The sequence below is a fragment of the Pinus tabuliformis genome, chromosome 1_2 (assembly GCF_031772625.1).
Source record: "Pinus tabuliformis cultivar Carrire ecotype Pingquan chromosome 1_2, CPIR1, whole genome shotgun sequence".
NCBI classification, from domain to species: Eukaryota; Viridiplantae; Streptophyta; class Pinopsida; order Pinales; family Pinaceae; genus Pinus; species Pinus tabuliformis.
The window spans coordinates 978,904,552-978,922,413 of NC_142298.1; the positions used below are offsets into that span (position 1 = coordinate 978,904,552).

The 17,862-nt window shown below is 35.9% G+C and overlaps 1 pseudogene; it reads left to right on the plus strand.

The window, feature by feature from the left end:
* The first annotated feature begins 16,212 nt into the window (after positions 1-16,212).
* LOC149209274 (G-type lectin S-receptor-like serine/threonine-protein kinase SD2-5 pseudogene) lies at positions 16,213-17,542 on the plus strand (annotated as a pseudogene).
* The last annotated feature ends 320 nt before the right edge of the window (positions 17,543-17,862 follow it).

The following is a 17,862-nucleotide window of genomic DNA, read 5'->3' on the forward strand; positions in this document are numbered from 1 at the left end:
TTGCGAACAAGTAAGCTTGTCAAACCTTCTAGCATGAAAGAAAGGAAAAACATGCTAAAGCTTCATCAAGTGAACCAAGGAACATCAAAGACCATGTACTTCACCATGTGGAGCTGAAGCTATGGTACACCATGATGACATCCATCACTCAGCAGCACGAATGTACTAGCATTGTCATGTCAAATCAATTCATGAGTCATGTTGCCCACATCTCCACTATGGGCTTGATGTTAAACAATGTGGTGTAACATGGAAGTCCAAGAGACCCACTTATTGAGCATAGAGTCATGTAAGTTGGAGATTCATGGAAGTTGAACAGTCATGAGGGTAGTCAAATAGCCACAAGGGTCAATTTCACCCTTGGCAATAAATACCCCCCTCATTTGTACATGAAGGGACTTTTCACCTCATCTCCTTCGCCATAGCCAAGAGAGTCTGTAATCTTTTCTTTGAGGAGTAAGTAGTGGCTCCAACGCCCCACTGATAGGGTTAATGACGTATGGTGTAATGATGTGTCTTGGAATTTTCACTTAATTCAGAAGCATGTCAAAATGCCATCACATTTTCACACATGTATTTTATTTGTTGTAAGATTGATCTTTAACACTTGTAATGTATGTTGTTTTAACCACGTGTTCTACATGTAAACTGATTCATTTTTTGTAATGCATAATCTATTAATGGAAATGTGTTGTATATGTTGTTAATGATGTCTCATCCATGTCGACTACTTTGCTAGACACCAAACAAAACTTTCACATGAACCTTGTTGTAATAACCGTTGCACTCGTCTCGAACTGGTCTGTGAGTGTTGTATGTGTTATCTTACCTTGTATGTTGTGACTGCCACATCCAAGTGGACTACTCCGATGGAAGCTATGTGTTTCCTTTGTGTTATGTGTTCCTAGCCGAGTTGGGACTGATCCCTTTCAACCTGGAACTCACCTTCACCATTTTCCCCTCACAGTTAAAGAACCATTAACACAAGTGGAATTACACTCACCAAGCACGTGAACCTCACTTTCTCGAAGACAAAGCGAAACACTCTCCTGTGCTGACAAGAAAGAGTTGAGGCAAATCCTTAAGAAAATGGTGACCATGCCATCATACCAAATCAGACTCGCACACCAAATGTTGTGAGGTCTAGTTGGGACTTCATACCGAGGTGATCCCCTGAATGTTAGCAGTTCTAGCACCATCAACAGGATCACATGGAGGTAGTTCTTTATGGCAATGGATTTTTGGAATATGTCAAGACAAACATTCCAAAAAGAGGATCAGCTGATGCCCATAACCTATCCCAATGTAAGAAAGATGTAGCCAAGGTGCAAAGAATAATCTTGGAAGGAGTGTGAGACCGTGTCTCAAATATCCATGGCAAAGAATCTTCCTTGGAAATGTGGAAGGCACTGACAAATCTATTCAAGAATAGTAGTGGCCATAGGAAACTATCCCTCAAAGGTAAAGTTTGAAACATAAAGATGCAGGAGAAGGATACTATTAGATAGTATCTCCCCAAGTTTACACAAGTTCAGAATGACCTTTGAGGGGTTGGTGTGAATGTCGTAGAAGATGACTGTTAGGCCCCTATACTACTAGTGTAACCCCTTATTGTTATTAGTACAACCCACTTATTATATTGATGTACCCATGTAGTGCCCATATTATTACTATTGTGCCCCATAGAAGCCCACTATTGTTATTATTGTGCCCTTACATTATTATTGTTATGTCGGCTCTAATTATGTTATGACCCCTTAGAATCCTATATATAGAAAGGAGGTCTTTTCATTTGTATCATCCAAGAATTTTTCATTTATGTAATGTAAAGGAGGTTGCCCCCTCGAAGAGGCTGAATTCTAAGGCGTTGATCTATCATTTCTATCTTTTTTTTGAGCTGGTTTCATAACATTTGGTATCAGAGCTTTGGATTCTAGGGTTTCGCTGCTCCAAACAGGTCATCATGGACTTTTCGCTATAAAAATTTTTCTGTGATGTTTCAGAAGTTGTAAAAAAAAACCCATTTGAGAAGAAATCGTGCTGAACCTCGGGTCTGAATTTTAGAGCTGTTCAACAAACTCCACTGCCAAAAATAAGAACTATGTTATTTTTATTGGTGATTTATCAAGGAAGTGTTGGATCTTGTTTATGTAGAAGAAGGATGAGACATTATGAAATTTTATAGAATTCAAAGCACTAGTTGAGAAAGATACTGACAAGAAGGTCAAAGCACTTAGGAGTGAAAATGGAGGTGAGTATGTTTCGAATGACTTAAAGGATTTATGTGTGAAAGAGGCCATTGGAAGAGAGCTCCCAACACCCAAGAACACACAGCAGAATGGGGTATCTTAGAGAAAGAACCATATCATTAGGGGAGCTAGGAGAGCTACGCAACATGAGCAAGGCCTACCACTACATTTTTTGGCAAAGGCATGTAACATAATAGTCTACTTGCAAAACTAGAGTCCTCATCATATTCTTGGTATGATTACTCTAGAGGAGGCTTTCTCAGGGAGAAATTCTGATGTGTCTCACTTCAAAATTTGTGGAGCCTTTGTTTATTGCCATGTCTCCAAATATTTGAGGAAGAAAATTGAGTCGACAATGGATTTGGGAGATTTTGTGGGTTACACCAAAACTCCACACAATTATTGAGTGTACTTTCCTTCCCTTAGAATGACAATTGTGTGACAAGATGTAAAGTTTGATAATGCAAAAGCAATGAGATGCTCCCTTGAGAGGGAGCTTCAGATCCAACCAAAAGAGGATATTTTAGCTCCAAAGGAGGAGCCTCAAGAAGTTGTGGAGTAGCCACAAATGGAGGATCGGAGAGGAGGTGGAGTGGAGACATCCATTCAGGAAAAATCATCCAGAGAAGGCATAAAGAGAACTAGGGAAGTTGATAAATTGGTGTAGGATGCGAGGGAGAATGTGGGAGCTCCTTCAAATTTTCATGGGAAAAGGAGTTCACCTGAGAGGTACACTAGTTACATGGCTTTAATGATTGAGCATGTAGATACTGAGACATTGTATTTTGAGGAAGTAGCTAAGAAAATAGTTTGGGTTGATGCAATGTTGGAAGAATATGAATCCACCATGAAGAATAGTGTTTGGGAAGTGGTCCCAAGACTGGAACATAAATCAGTTGTGGGTTCGACATGGATCTTCAAGTTTAAGCATGCAGAAAACAAAAGCGTAGAGAAGTATAAGGCCATCCTTGTGGCAAAATGATTTTGTCAAGTTGAGGGAATTGACTATGAGGAAACATTTTCTCTTGTAGCAAGGTATTCATCCACTAGATCATTTCTTACACTAGCTATGTAGATGGGGTGGAAGATCCACCATATGGATGTCAAAACAACATTTATCAATGGTGCTATTGAGGAGGAAGTGTACATCGAGCAAGCAGAAGGTTTTAAGACATTTGATCGTGTGTCTCATGTGTGTAGACTTGGGCGAGCATTGTACAGTCTTAAACAAGCTTCCCAAGCTTGGTACACTCGGATCGAAAATTGTCTCATTGGATTGGGCTTTACCAAAAGTGAAACAGATGCAAACCTCTATCATATTTTGGTAGAAGGTAAATTTCTTATCATTGTTTTATATATTTATGATTTAATATTGACAAGTGATGAGAAGCTGATCAACTAGTGCAAGGAGGACCTTGCAAGGGAATTTGAGATGAAATACATGGGTCTCATGCACTACTTCCTCGGGCTAGAAGTATGGCAAGATGATGGAGAATGTTTCATGTATTAAGGCAAGTATACCACCGAGATATTGCAAAGGTTTGGCATGGAGATCTGTAATCCCATGGAGACACCTCTAACGACCAGCTAGATGAAGGAGAATGTCATTCTAGGTGAAGAGGTTGATGCTACCATTTATCGGCAGCTAGTGGGTTCACTAGTGTATCTTATGAGAACACAACCATATATGTGTTATGCAGTAAACCAACTAAGCCAAGCTATGATTAGGCTGACAAAATTGTATTGGAAGGTAGTTAAGCATGTTTTACAGTACCTCAGAGGCATTAGCCAGTATGGATTATGGTACAAATGGCTAGAAAGAGTGAATGTTTGTGGATTCATAGATGAAAAATGGGTAGGGAGTTCATCCGACCTGAAGAGTATATCAGGTGGAATTTTCAATGTTGGGTCCGCAACAAATTCCTAGTACAGTAGGAAGCAGATGTTTGTGCCGCTCAACCTGGTAGAATTTTAACACATGGCTACAAGTCAAGGAACATGTGAGGTGATCTAGATGAGAAAGATACTTGTGGGCTATTTGGATAGGATATGGATCCAACTGTGATCTATTGTGATAATTAGAATTACATTAAGCTCTCTAAGAATCTGGTATTTTGTAGTTGATCCAAGCATATAGATATATGGAATCATCATTTACGAGACTGTGTGTAGAGGAGGATAATTTTGCTACAATACATTCTGACAGAGTAATAAGATGTTAACATATTGACAAAGAATTTGTCAATAAGGAAGTTTGAATTCCACAGCTGTAGGAAAGGAGTGGTTGAAAATCCCTTTCTTGCTAAGAGGGAATATTGAGAAGTGTAGCAAGAAAGTCTCAATTTGACTTTTCTGTGGTCAAATTGAGAAAATTCAAATTTCCACATCATCAAATAACTTGGAGGTAGTTAACTATGTTAATGTTTCCTTAGGGCTATATTGACATTTTCTTTGATAATTTCATTTCATTATTTACATATATAATTCGCCCCACAACATCATAACATTATTAAGATTTACTTCATTATTCAGCAACATATGCATATATATAGAAAGAACAATATCATCATCAATGCAGCAGAACATAAAGGAATATAAAAGAAAAAAATTATCACATAGAGACACTAGGATTGGTTGGAGACTAGGGTAAAACCCACTACAATGAAAACCCTTCAAATTATTATTCTTACTAGATTGGAAATGAATGATTTAGAAAAGATAGAATACAATGATCCATATCTTTTATCATAAATATATCCAGAAAAATCAACTAGATAATATCCATGAGATGAACCTAACCATGCCAATAGTCCAAAAAACCTGATTCCGTAACCTGTAGTAAATTGTCATTTTTTGTAATCAATTGTTGAACTCTAAAGTCAACGATCGAAAACTTAAGTCAACTAAAAAATTCAATCTTTAGGTTTTAGTCACAAGGAAGATGTGTCATGCATGCAGCTAAAATGCTTAGGTCGAAATTTCTCCATGACATGCCTGCAATTGCAGTCAAAATTTCTCCATGACATGCCTACAGTCGAGACCCAAAACCCTAAAAGTAGATATGTGAGCTTCAAACCCTACAATTTCGGACCTGCACCAACTAATCTCCACGAACTTGCCTTAGACCTCTGTGAGCCAAACTAAAGAAGAGAATAGAAGAATGTATCATGATAGTATCCATATGAGGTTGAGGTCACTTGTATTTTTAGCCTTCCAAGGGTGTCCAATTTGTTTTAGGGCTAACTTGAATAAATATGCACATGTGGGCTTTAATTCAAAAATACACTTTCCCTTATCCAAATTAAGTGCTTCAATAGTCAAAATTAGTCCGCTTGAAAAGAGGAATCTCGTCCCATGGTTGGAATTTTCCACTAAGCTGTCAGATTAACACTCCCTTCCAACTGCACCATGTAATCATCATAAATATCTTGTCATCAAATCATATCTAATCTCGAGTATCTAATCACCAAATGTCATCACTACTAATCTCTTGCTTATTCCTACTTATCTCTTGATTTTTCCTACTTATATGATTAACATTATCAAATCTAAAAGAAGAATAATTTGATATCGGAGGGGAGCCTAAGCTACCATTGTCTATTCATCGGGGAGCCATTATTACCACTCAGAATCAATGCCAGCAGGGATCCCAATGCCACGACCCAAGAAACATCAAATAACTTATCATCAGGGAGCACATATCAACCTAAAACCACATCAGGGAACACATCTCAACCTAAAATCTCATGCGGGATCAAAAAATCTCCAACCCCATATTAAGCAATAGGTGATATAGGGGAGCACATCTCAACCCATCATATTGCCTCACTGATCTTACCAACAATGGTCCTGAAGAGTCATGTGGTAAAAAACCTGAATAATAATCTAAGCATGGGTGAGATACACGACTTACCAAAGGTAAGGATCACACACTGCCAAGCCTTGTCAACACATTGTCAAGAAGGGGAGGGACAATCCCAACAAGCCCAACTTGTGGGTATGATGTCAACTAGGGTATACTCTACATAGACCAAGATAGGGGGAGATACTCGGCTTATCAAAATGGACAAGGGACACACACATCCTATGGGTGACAGATAGGGGAGAAAAATCTGCAACCCTATTTTCCAAAGATCCCTTAACCCAGGAGCCATCTATCTCAATTCCTCACCCTTGAAGCGAAGACAAGGGGGAAGAGTTCGCTAAGTGTTCTTGATCAATCCTACTCTCTATAGATCATAAACATATCATCATGCTCATGTTCGGTATCAACTTATCATCATGTCACAATGGCAGTAGTGTGCTATTCATACAAGTCATCAAATCAAATATTATACTGGAGAGGAAGCATTAATAAGGTATCATTTTGTGATATATATATATATATATATATATATATATATATATATATATATATATATATATATATATATATATATATATATATATATATATATATATATATATATATCTATAGATATAGATATAGATATATAGATATCACAAAATGATACCTTATTAATCCTTCCTCTCACAGAGGTAACAACCAAAAACCTAAGCTTGTCTCTTACGATAACACTATCTCAATGTATCAAGAGATTTCAGTCCCAACTATATGTTGGATTCTCTGCCAATTAGATCCCACTCAATATTATCGCAATGTATCCCTTCCATATCCAAAACCTACTCAAACAACTCTCCAAAAAGCTTCTTCAACCTGCCTCACAACTAATCATGCCAACAACATCATACTCAATGCCAGTCATGATTAAAGCTATGCACTTCTCATCCACAATGTCATGGAATATCTCAAACTAAAGAAACACCCATAAGTGCTCATATTAATCCATAATGATCCAAAATAACATCAATACATCCATGCAATCACATATCATGGGAAGCATAGCTTAGACCAAAAATTGATCATCCCATGCAAATATCTTGAAGGGTTCTCCATGACAGCTCAATGTGTATGAAGTGGCTTAATCATGGATTCACTCAGGTTCTATATATATATATATATATATATATATATATATGGACAGGTTTTCACACTGAACATAGTTCTTAAAACAACTATCGGTTAGCAAGTCAAGTTCAACAATATCTCTTCATCAATCGGAGTGTCCAAGGATTCGCATTTATGCTTTCTTTAATAGCTTCACAATATAGATTTTTCGTTTCCCAACTTGAGAACGTAATCCATCATGCCATGATTCCTCATTTTGAAATTCAAAGGCCATATCCCTCTTACTTTGATTATCAGAGGCTCATTACCTATGAATAAAATTTCATTAGTATATCAAACCAAAATTCAAAGTCATACATTAGACCATGTTTGAAGTATAGGTTTGGATGGGCACATCTTCCTGGCTTCACTTGATGACTTTCAATGCAGGCATACTAGGCTCAGGAAGCTTACTTCATATAATTATTTTTTGCAAACATGAAAAACTGACGTGACATGTATCTTGTCACTCAATTAGCTCATTAAATTCATGTTAAAGGGCTTGGAATCCAATTATGCATGTGTGATTGCTAATTTGTAGCAATGCAATTCAGTTATTTCTAGTTTTATTCAGTTAAACTAGTTCTAACTATTGATAAAAATAGTTGGAGGTTAGTTGTATAGTGGGACAACAATCTAACTCAATGATCATCCAGTTAACTTATAAATCAACCAAAAATAGGCAGTGCATGTAGAAAAATCAAGTTCCCTAGTTGTGGGGGAGATTACAAGGCAGTGTAACCTCGGTTGTAGACTAGTCTTGAGGGTAAAAGTGTGGCATGTAGTTAGATATCCAACCTTGGGAATTGTGCAATCAATTGGAGAAAATTTCCTAAAATAGGGGCCTAATTCCTTAGGATTTGCACAAGGAAATAAGGGATGAAACAGGGGTAGAAATTGACTAATTCTGGTTCAGAGCTTCCCATTGAGCAAAGAGAAATGTTATTCACTTGTCGGTTGAGCTCAAAGCGAGCAAGAAATTGTAATACATTCACTATTCATTTGATTTATTCTAAGAGTCTTAAGGGGTTTTTACTAGTTGGTTTCCCCTAGATAAATATGTATACTTGTGTATGTGATTGATGCATGTTTGTGAATATTGTTCTAAATTGTGAATTAATTTCCGCAGAGCAGTAGAGTAGAATTGTGTCTCTTGATTTAAATTAAATTTCTTGATAAATTGCAATTATATCACTGTATTTTTACAGGCCCCTCTTGGTAATCATCTCACCCCACATGCACATTCCCACCTTAATGATCAACCTAGGCTGGTGATGATCAAAAGTAGGCCTCATCTCCGGAAATCTCTAAAAAAAACCAAAAAATATCTGAAGCAAAAGGGAAGTTCACCCTCCCATGTATCATAGAATGACATCTATCTAAATCCATACAAAACTGTTGCAAACAATGGAAAATGATCCAATACATCGTAGCCTCTACACGAAAGAATCAACATAAAACAAAATAGGGAAATTAATGTGTTTACCATCACAAGTATAGCGTGCAATGGTACTAACTAATAGTGGGAGGTACCTAACCTCCTCTACACAAAAGGAAGAAATTTGTATATGTCCACCACACACCGAAAAATATGTTGGACACATTGCATGATCCCCAACATATCTCTCAGAGTAGGCAAATTAACTCCCTACTGCAACACCATGAAAAACATCAGGGAACTGGGGAAAATCCTCTCCTCTCCTAGATAGTATAGTGATAAAATAAATGTTCTCCTCACTGGGACCACACTACGTGTCAAGTCTGACACAGAAAGCCTATTGGTGTACATCCCACCGACAGATCAGCTATGCCAACAACCCAAAGTGCCTCTTCAAGGATGTAGCCTCCTCATAGTACTTAAAGAGGCCTACATTCCTCAACAGGACTTGGGTCGCTATAGTAATAGGGCGAGGGCATAAATATATCTCCCTCTCTCATGCCTCCTACAATAAGGCCATATTGTTGGTCTTCCATTTTCTCCTGTTGTTGTTGCTCCTCCCTCTATCGGTGTCTCTTTTGCATGATTGAATCATAAAATACATTAGCCTCATATATAAAACATAATTTCCTTTATTAAATGAAAAATGTGCTTAAAAATATGGACATATTACTTTCATTTAAAAAAAAAGAAAACATCCTTGATGTGTGAAACAAACAGTAATGAACCAAACAAGATGCACCAAAAAATATGAAAGCACTAACCACAATGTTTACAGTGACTTGACACATTGCTTTTGGTTCCCATACATTTAAACATATTATTTATTTTTATTTTTCAATGCAGTGCATCAATCTAACATTCCTCATCGGTGTGTGTGCATAACCTTTTTTCACCAAAATGGAATGTTCAGGTTAACAAACAAACCAAACTATGTTTTTTAATATTATGCTTGTGGTGTGTTTGGTAAAAATAAGCACATTGTGAAGTAACTTTTACCCGACGCATCATCGTAAAAATTATAATTTTTCTCGGTGTGTATCGATTTACCAAATGCACTGTAAAACTGCAGTGCAATAATAGAATGCATTGATTTGCAGTGCATCCTATAAATTTACAGGGTGCACCACAATCGGTGTGAGTCAAACCTGTTGAACGCACCATATAGGAACAAAAAAAATGGGTCTTTTTACCTCATTTTCAATTCTACCCCGCTAAAAATTTAAATTAGAGAGTAAAATATACATTACCTTGACATTTGCTCGTCAGGGAGGCATGGTTGCCACGTAAATGAAAAAAACAAATTTGAGCACCTTTTGAGAAAAATCAAAAGCACTGCATTTAGCAACAAACAGAAGGATGGAAAGAAAGGGAAGCACCGATGGCAAGGTTCTTTACAGAGACAATAATATCACTGGTGCTTGAGAGCTCTACAACACTACAAATGGTAAAAATAAATTTTATGATCATAGGTTTTTTTTATTTAATCTTATTTCAGTGTGTTGGAGTAATAACACCGGTGTGTACTATTTCCTAAGTGCACCACTATTTTTTAAATTAAAAGCCCTATTGCAATGGACCTTGTTATTTATGCACTAGAGCATTTCAATACATGAATAACACCAGTGCTTCATTGGAATATAACATTGAAATGGTAAAAATTAATTTTACGATCGAAATTTTTTAAATTTAATCTTTTTTTGGTGCTATCAAGTAGTATACACACTAATGCACCTTGTATAGGTAGCGCACCATTTCTTTTATTCATATAAAAAAATAACCCTACATTGGTGCACCACTTTCTATTAAGCACTGAGGCCTTCAGTTCAATTAATGACACTGGTGCGTACAATATAATAAGTGCACTGAGGTGTTCATGTACCCCTTTACCACTAGGTCATAGTGAGAGTATAGAACCGGATTGAGAAAAATGAATTTTACCACAGACATTTTTCTTAAATTTAACCCTTTAAGATGCTGTAGAGTAGTATACACACTAGCATGAATTATGTACTTAACATACCATTACATTTTTGTTTTTTATAAAAAAATAAATCTATCACAATGCATCATGTGTTATTCAGCATTGGTGCATATAATTATATAATGCACTAGTGCATTTGTGTATTATAAAATCTTTGTTAAAAAAATATCCTTTAAAACATCCACGTGCCTACCTCTGCTACAAATATATTTTTGGGATACTTTTATAAGGGCTTCCACAAAAGCTTCTGCTAGAGGGTCTTTTCTATGTAGTGGATAAGCAAACTATTGAATGACAGGATACTCTCTCCAATAATTTTCTATATTTGTCATGAAAGAAGCATGCCAAATCTAAAATGTTTCAAATCAAAAAGGTTTGTTTATCAAGTTTCCTTCTAGTCAATGTTCATAGTTATTGGCTAGTGATCAGAGTCGTAGTTGGGCATGATTAAAGCATCAATGTCCATTCCTGTAAGCATTAGCAATTCTAATATAAAAAAATTGTCTAATATTAAGAAAATTTGAGCTTCTCCTCCTCTATGATGGTTCTATGTGTAGATTATATTACTGGTTTATTCATTTCTTAGCTTCATATGATCTATCATGCTTTGAAACTGAACTGAGTCTGAAGCCCTAGTATCTTTTTAACTAGCAACTTTATTATATTAAGATCACCCCTATTATCCAATTTGCATCTTGAATTTTCCATTTATTTGTTGCAAACTTTGATGAAAATTAATTCTCTCTTTAAGTGGATCCATAAACATTGGTGATGTACCTATACAATTTTGATCCTACCTTCTGAGATTGTTCTATTAGGGTTCTCTGAGTGGTCATGGAATCTAATAGAATTATTTCCCCTAAGCTATATAACATAGTTAAACATCTTGAGGCCAAACATGCATCTATTTCCATTACATGACTATTCTTCCATGGTACACTTACTATTCATTCAAATCTATGTGACTCCACACTTAGTTTCTTAAATCATACCTATAGTTGGTTTTAATTGTAGGATTTTGGTCTTATGAATTATGTACTTGGACTTTCCATTCATACCTCTCACATTTCATGAGATTATTTTCATAGATATCCTAGGGTGGTTGGTTGAAAGGAATTTATCATTAGGGTTATCCTTCCATAGTTGACCAAAAGCACTTCCATTTCCTAAATCAATTTCTTATTACTCTTTTCTCCTGTTTCGTTTTCCTCCTTGGAATATTTTGTATTTTCCTTATTGTTAGGTTTCTTGGTTCCTAATATGGTATAAGGAGGATTTTTCCTATGTTTGTGATTTTTCCTATGTTTGTAAGAATTTGAAATTAGTTCCACTTCCTTGTTTGGGATTAACAGTGGGTCTTTGTTTCTTCATGTTTCTACTATCAGTTGGAGAATTGCATTCTTGAGTTCCATTTCCTCAGTCTCCTCTATTTCAGTGGGTACCTCTTGTTCTTGGGTCATGTGCACATCCTCTTATTTATTATCTTCATTTTGATTATGAAGATTCCATGTTTTAGCTATATGATATTATTTGCCATCTATTTCCTTCGTTGCATTCTCTTTCTCCTCTTCCTTTTCCTATTCAATGTTCATTGTATTTTCTTCTGGGTTTGATAGGGATGAGTATATGTCACTTTATTTGGGTTATCCCTTAATATTCCTCCATTGATTTTCTTATTTAATATTCTTATGTTGGTAACCTTTTCAAACTCATATTTATCTTTCGTATCTTGAGGCTTCTAATGTTGGTATGTCTAACTGAGTAGGCATTCTCTGAATAGGTGCCCATGCTCATGTCATTTTTTACATCTAGAAGGAATGTGTTCATAATTTAGGGTTGGTGCCACATATTGTCTTGTTAGAATAATAATACATTAAAATGAAGTGTCTAGGACACATTCATATACACACATATGCATGCATAGGATGTGTACCTCACATGTTTTTTGGTTTCTGAGCACATAACAAATGATCCAAAAGCATTTCCAATCCCATTGAGTATCTCTTGGTCCTCGAATTTTTTGAGAAGAGAATACAGTTGAATCCATATTAATCCTGTAGTGAATTCCTCTTTATCAAGGTTGAATTTTTCTATTGAATATATCATATAAAATCTGGTTGAATTGAAAAAATATGGACCATTCTAAAAGACTATGTTTCTAGCTTCTAGGTTATTGAAAATCGTTGTGAAAATTCCCTTATTCCAAAGTTTCAAATCTATATAACTTTTGAGCTACTAGTTCCTTAATATCCACCATATCAAAGCTCTTTATGTTGGCCAGATTATCATAATTTTTTCAACTAGGGCATGGTCTTGCATATATTGAATCTTTTTTTCCATTCTTGTGGAGGTTATCTCATATTTTGGGACTTTCTCTGCCTAAGAGATGAATTTAACTGATTTATTTTGAGACCACTTATCCTGATTGGTTGCTAATTGATCCTTTTCCTAGAAATAGGAACCTAGCCATGCATTTGAATATACCAGAGATTCATTCTCCATTTCTTTCCTTGCACTAAAATTACTAGATTACATGGAATGTGCCTTGGGGCTCCTTCGGCCACCACATTTTTGAAGGTAGGGGATGATTTCCCTCCTATAAAAAGAGCCATGTCAGATGCTAGAAATGCTCTATTTCTATCATAACCTTATTTTTGAATGCGTCCACTTATTTCTTATTTATCTTTAAAAATACACTCAATTAGGCCATTGTTGAGGCCACCACAAAAAGAAACATTGCCTTTTCATTAATGACCAAGTTCTTCCTTTTCTATTGAATCCTTACACTTTCCCTTAATGACCAAGTTCTTCCTTTTCTATTGAATCCTTGCACTCACAAAATGTTCCTAACATGTTCCCTTCGCAATATCCATAGTAAAAATTGTTGTCGTGCTCAACTATTTTCATAATTGCTTGCCATTACTACAAACTAATGCAATAGCTAGAGGTCAAATAGATGGATATCTTAATATATAAATAATGTGATATAAAAAATAAAATTTACCCCGGCCTAAATCCATTTATACTCTTTCTAAATTGAAAAAAATAGCAACATAATAGAGATGGAATAATGTAACGTAACTTCGAATCTGGCATCTAATAAACCGAAATCCGAACAAAAATAAAAACAAGCAGAGGAGCAGAAGAGACTTTTTTTGTTACCAGCCCAATGAAGATAGCTCCCCTGATAAAATCAAGCAGTTTTCCGAACCCAGAGTTCCACTCCACTTGCATCAAATTCTTATTTTACAGCCTTTGTTTTTACAGAATAAGCAATCAGCGGGTCAACGCACGTAGAAAGGCATGCTGCGTAGACTTCAAAATAAAATGACATTAATTTACGCATTTGATAAGCATCCGGACTTTTATATATTTTAATGAAAATGACCAGACGCTCATTTTAAATAAACAATCCAATAAATAATCGTCTTGGATTATGGAGAGAGGGATGGTTTCGACGTCTGAGAAGCATGCTGACTTTTACGTGTTTGAACGAAAATAAATAGTCTTGCATGATGGTGATGTCTGGCATGATGGTGATGTCTGGCTTCTTGCCACGAAAGTGAAAGGTTAGAAAAAACCCATCAGTCAGTTTAATATTAGAAAACGCTTGAGTCTTGCATGATGGTGATGTCTGGCTTCTTGCCACGAAAGTGAAAGGTTAGAAAAAACCCATCAGTCAGTTTAATATTAGAAAACGCTCATAAGCGTAAAGTATTACTGCTAAAATGTTGTAATTGTCCTTATTTCAGAACCAAAGCAATTTAATGGTTTGAAATTGTTCTTATTTCAGAACCAAAGCAATTTAATTATTTGAAGTTTTGAAAATGATATCATTTTTTAAAAGTTAAATTTATTTTGGTTTGGTTTGGTTTATAGGGAATTTGATTTTGGAATTCCATGGTTTAGGATGGATGGTGGTTTCTCTTGCCACGATCGATTAATTATTCATATGTTTGTTAAAAAAATTTATGGTTTTTTAACTTCATCTATCTCATTTAATATTAAAAATAATTTTAAATGTAAATTATTATTAATAAATCTCATTTAATATTAAAAATAATTTTAAATGTAAATTATTATTAATAAAAAGTTGTAATTGTTTTGTTTTATAAACAAAATTAATTGATGAAGTTTTGAAATGATATTATTATTGAAAAAATAATTATTTTTTATTTATTGGTTTGATTCATGAGGATTTGATTTTGAATCTGATAGATTATTTTTTGTTTTATAATTTGGCAATCACGAATTGATCTATTTCTTATAGGTTTACAATTTTTTTATTATTATTTAAATTGCAATTTTGAATATATAAATGAACCATTTCTCAAATCTTAAATGTATTAAAATTGTTCACACTACACAATTAAATAATTTTAACAAACCTCTATTAAAATTTAGACAAATTAATTGAAAAATATATTAAAAAAATAAATTTAACACAGTTAAACTAAATTTTTAATCTACACCAAATAAAAATCTCCAATAACAATAATTATCATAAATAATATACAATAATTATATAAATAAACATACTTAATAAATTTAACTACAATAACTAAATCTGTACAAGTTTTTATGATTAATCATAAATAAATTTTATAGAGATTTTAAATTATTCAAGTTACCACCCGGCCTATAGTCACCAAAAATACAAACCTCCGCAGGTTTTAAAAATATAAAACTTTGCAAAATTTAAAACATCTATGATGAGAAGTAAAAATAGACCAATATATTTCCAAAAAAAATCCTTCAACACAATTTTGACCCACCAAACTTATCATCATTAAAAAGAGACCATATGTGACAAGGTTTAATGTAACTATCCCTAATAATAGAAGACAGAATGTCCACTGTAAATGTACCAATTTACATCCCAAAAAAATTCCATGAACGAAACTTTAAGCAACCAAACTAATAATTAAATACCGTGCAACGACCCATTCCATGAGCGAAATTTTAAGCAACCAAACTAATAATTAAATACCGTGCAACGACCAATTCACAGAGGCCAAGAAGTGAAACACACACAAGTGGAAATTTCATCGAATATTACCAATGATTTTTATGAGCAGCGGGTAGGTCAACTCAAAATCTGATGTTACTAGGAGGGTTGTGCCAAGCTCAGTGGAACTTGTATGACCTTTGGTATAGTTTAATTCTTAAAAACGGTTTAAGAATGGATAAAATCCAAACCCCACTGATACCAACTACATGACAAAAGTGTTAAAATATAAAAGTCAAGGGTTTATTAATGCCCACGTCTAGACTCCATGATTTTCATCTAACCTGTACAGATGCTTAAGAATTTACATGTACTACTGGTTTTATACCCGATAAGGCTGTGTCCGATATCATGTGATGAACATAATATCAAATCAATCACTATATTAGAATGGTCTAAAGTTTGGTATGAAGAGCTCTCTATCCATAAGAAGTGAGGGAAATGGTATCACTCTGCACATTGTCTGCAAGTGAATAAGGGAGATGGACACTCCCCAGAACCAGGGTCAGAGTTGGCACCGGAATTATGGCGGCTTTTTATATAGAATTATCAAATATTTTGAGCGCAACCCAAAACAGTTTCTGCTGGTACTTGGGCTGATTTTTCTGTTGTCATGTGTGTTGGGCATTCTCAATGGTAATCGTACTAGCTTCTTTATCACTGTCGTGATCGTAATAAGCATATTAGCTGTCATTCCGGCAGGGGATTCTTTTTACGGTGGAAACAACGGAAAGAACGTTCTCGTTCCAGGGCAATCGAAGGTGCAGAGATTTCTTCTCCCAGTGCGATTGTAGGTGTCGAGATTTCGCCTAAACACGCGATTGAAGTTGCGCCAGATGATTTTAATGGAGATTATCTGTTGAATCTGACAGGTCTTCCAACGATATTCAGTTTCCAGGCCCTGGATACAGCCACGGGCAGCTTCAGCAAAGAGATTGGAAGGGGAGGATTTGGAAAAGTCTACGAGGGAACCTTGACTGATGGTACTCAAGTTGCCGTGAAATGTCTACTGAATGAGACTGGGCATGGACAGCGGGAGTTTTGTGCAGAAATCGTCACCATATCGTCCCTAAATCATTCCAATCTAGTGAGCTTGCGAGGTGTGTGTGTGGAAGGCCCGCATCGTATTCTCGTCTACGAATTTATGCCCAACGGGTCTCTGGATAGATGGCTGTTCGCTTCGGATAGAAAGTTGGATTGGAAGACCAGATATTCCATTGCTCTCGGCACAGCCCGGGGACTTGCATACCTGCACGAAGAGTCCAGACTTGGTATTCTGCATCTGGATGTCAAACCTCAGAACATTCTGTTGGATGAGGATTTCAAAGCGAAAGTCTCCGATTTCGGCATGGCGAGGTCTCTGAATAGAGATTCGGAGAGTCGTGTGGTGACAGGGGTGAGAGGGACGCCCGGGTACATGGCCCCCGAGTGGTTTATGGGGTGGGGAATCACTTACAAGACGGATGTGTTCAGCTACGGGATGGTCCTTCTGGAAATAATCAGGGGGAGCAGGAATGTGGATAACTCTCAGGATTCGGAAAATTGGTATTTTCCTTCTCTTGCTTTCAAGAAGGCGAGGCAAGGGAAAATGGATGAATTGATTGAGAGTGGGTTGAAATTGAAAAAACCAGAGGAGATGGATGAGGCTTATCGGTTGATCAAAACAGCGCTGTGGTGTATTCAAAGCAATTCGGCTATGAGACCTTCAATGGGAACGGTGGTGCGATTATTGGAAGGAGATTTGGAGTTGATGGATCCTCCATTAGCCTGCACGCTTCCGTTCGCCCCCTCGCTTGACGACGAGACGCAGCCGGATTTGCAGTACCCCTGTATTATCTGATCACCTTGGTCAATCGTGCATGGAAGGATGACTCCACCCTAGCTGCGTATGCAACGACAGGCTGATGTCACCCAAAATTTTCAAGGAAAAGCATAATGTTCACTATAGAAGATTGAAAAAAAAATCAAAAAAAAAAATCAAGTACGGACAAACTAATAGCTACAAACCATCATAGATGTCAGCAGTGACATAAGACAATAAACTCATTTCCTTTCTTTGGCATGATACAGAAATTATGAAGTTCTTTTTCCAAAGTAATTGGTGATGTTTTACCAAGTAATTTACAAAATAATGGTTTTATGTTTCGTATATAATTTTTTGTTGTTTAAATTGTA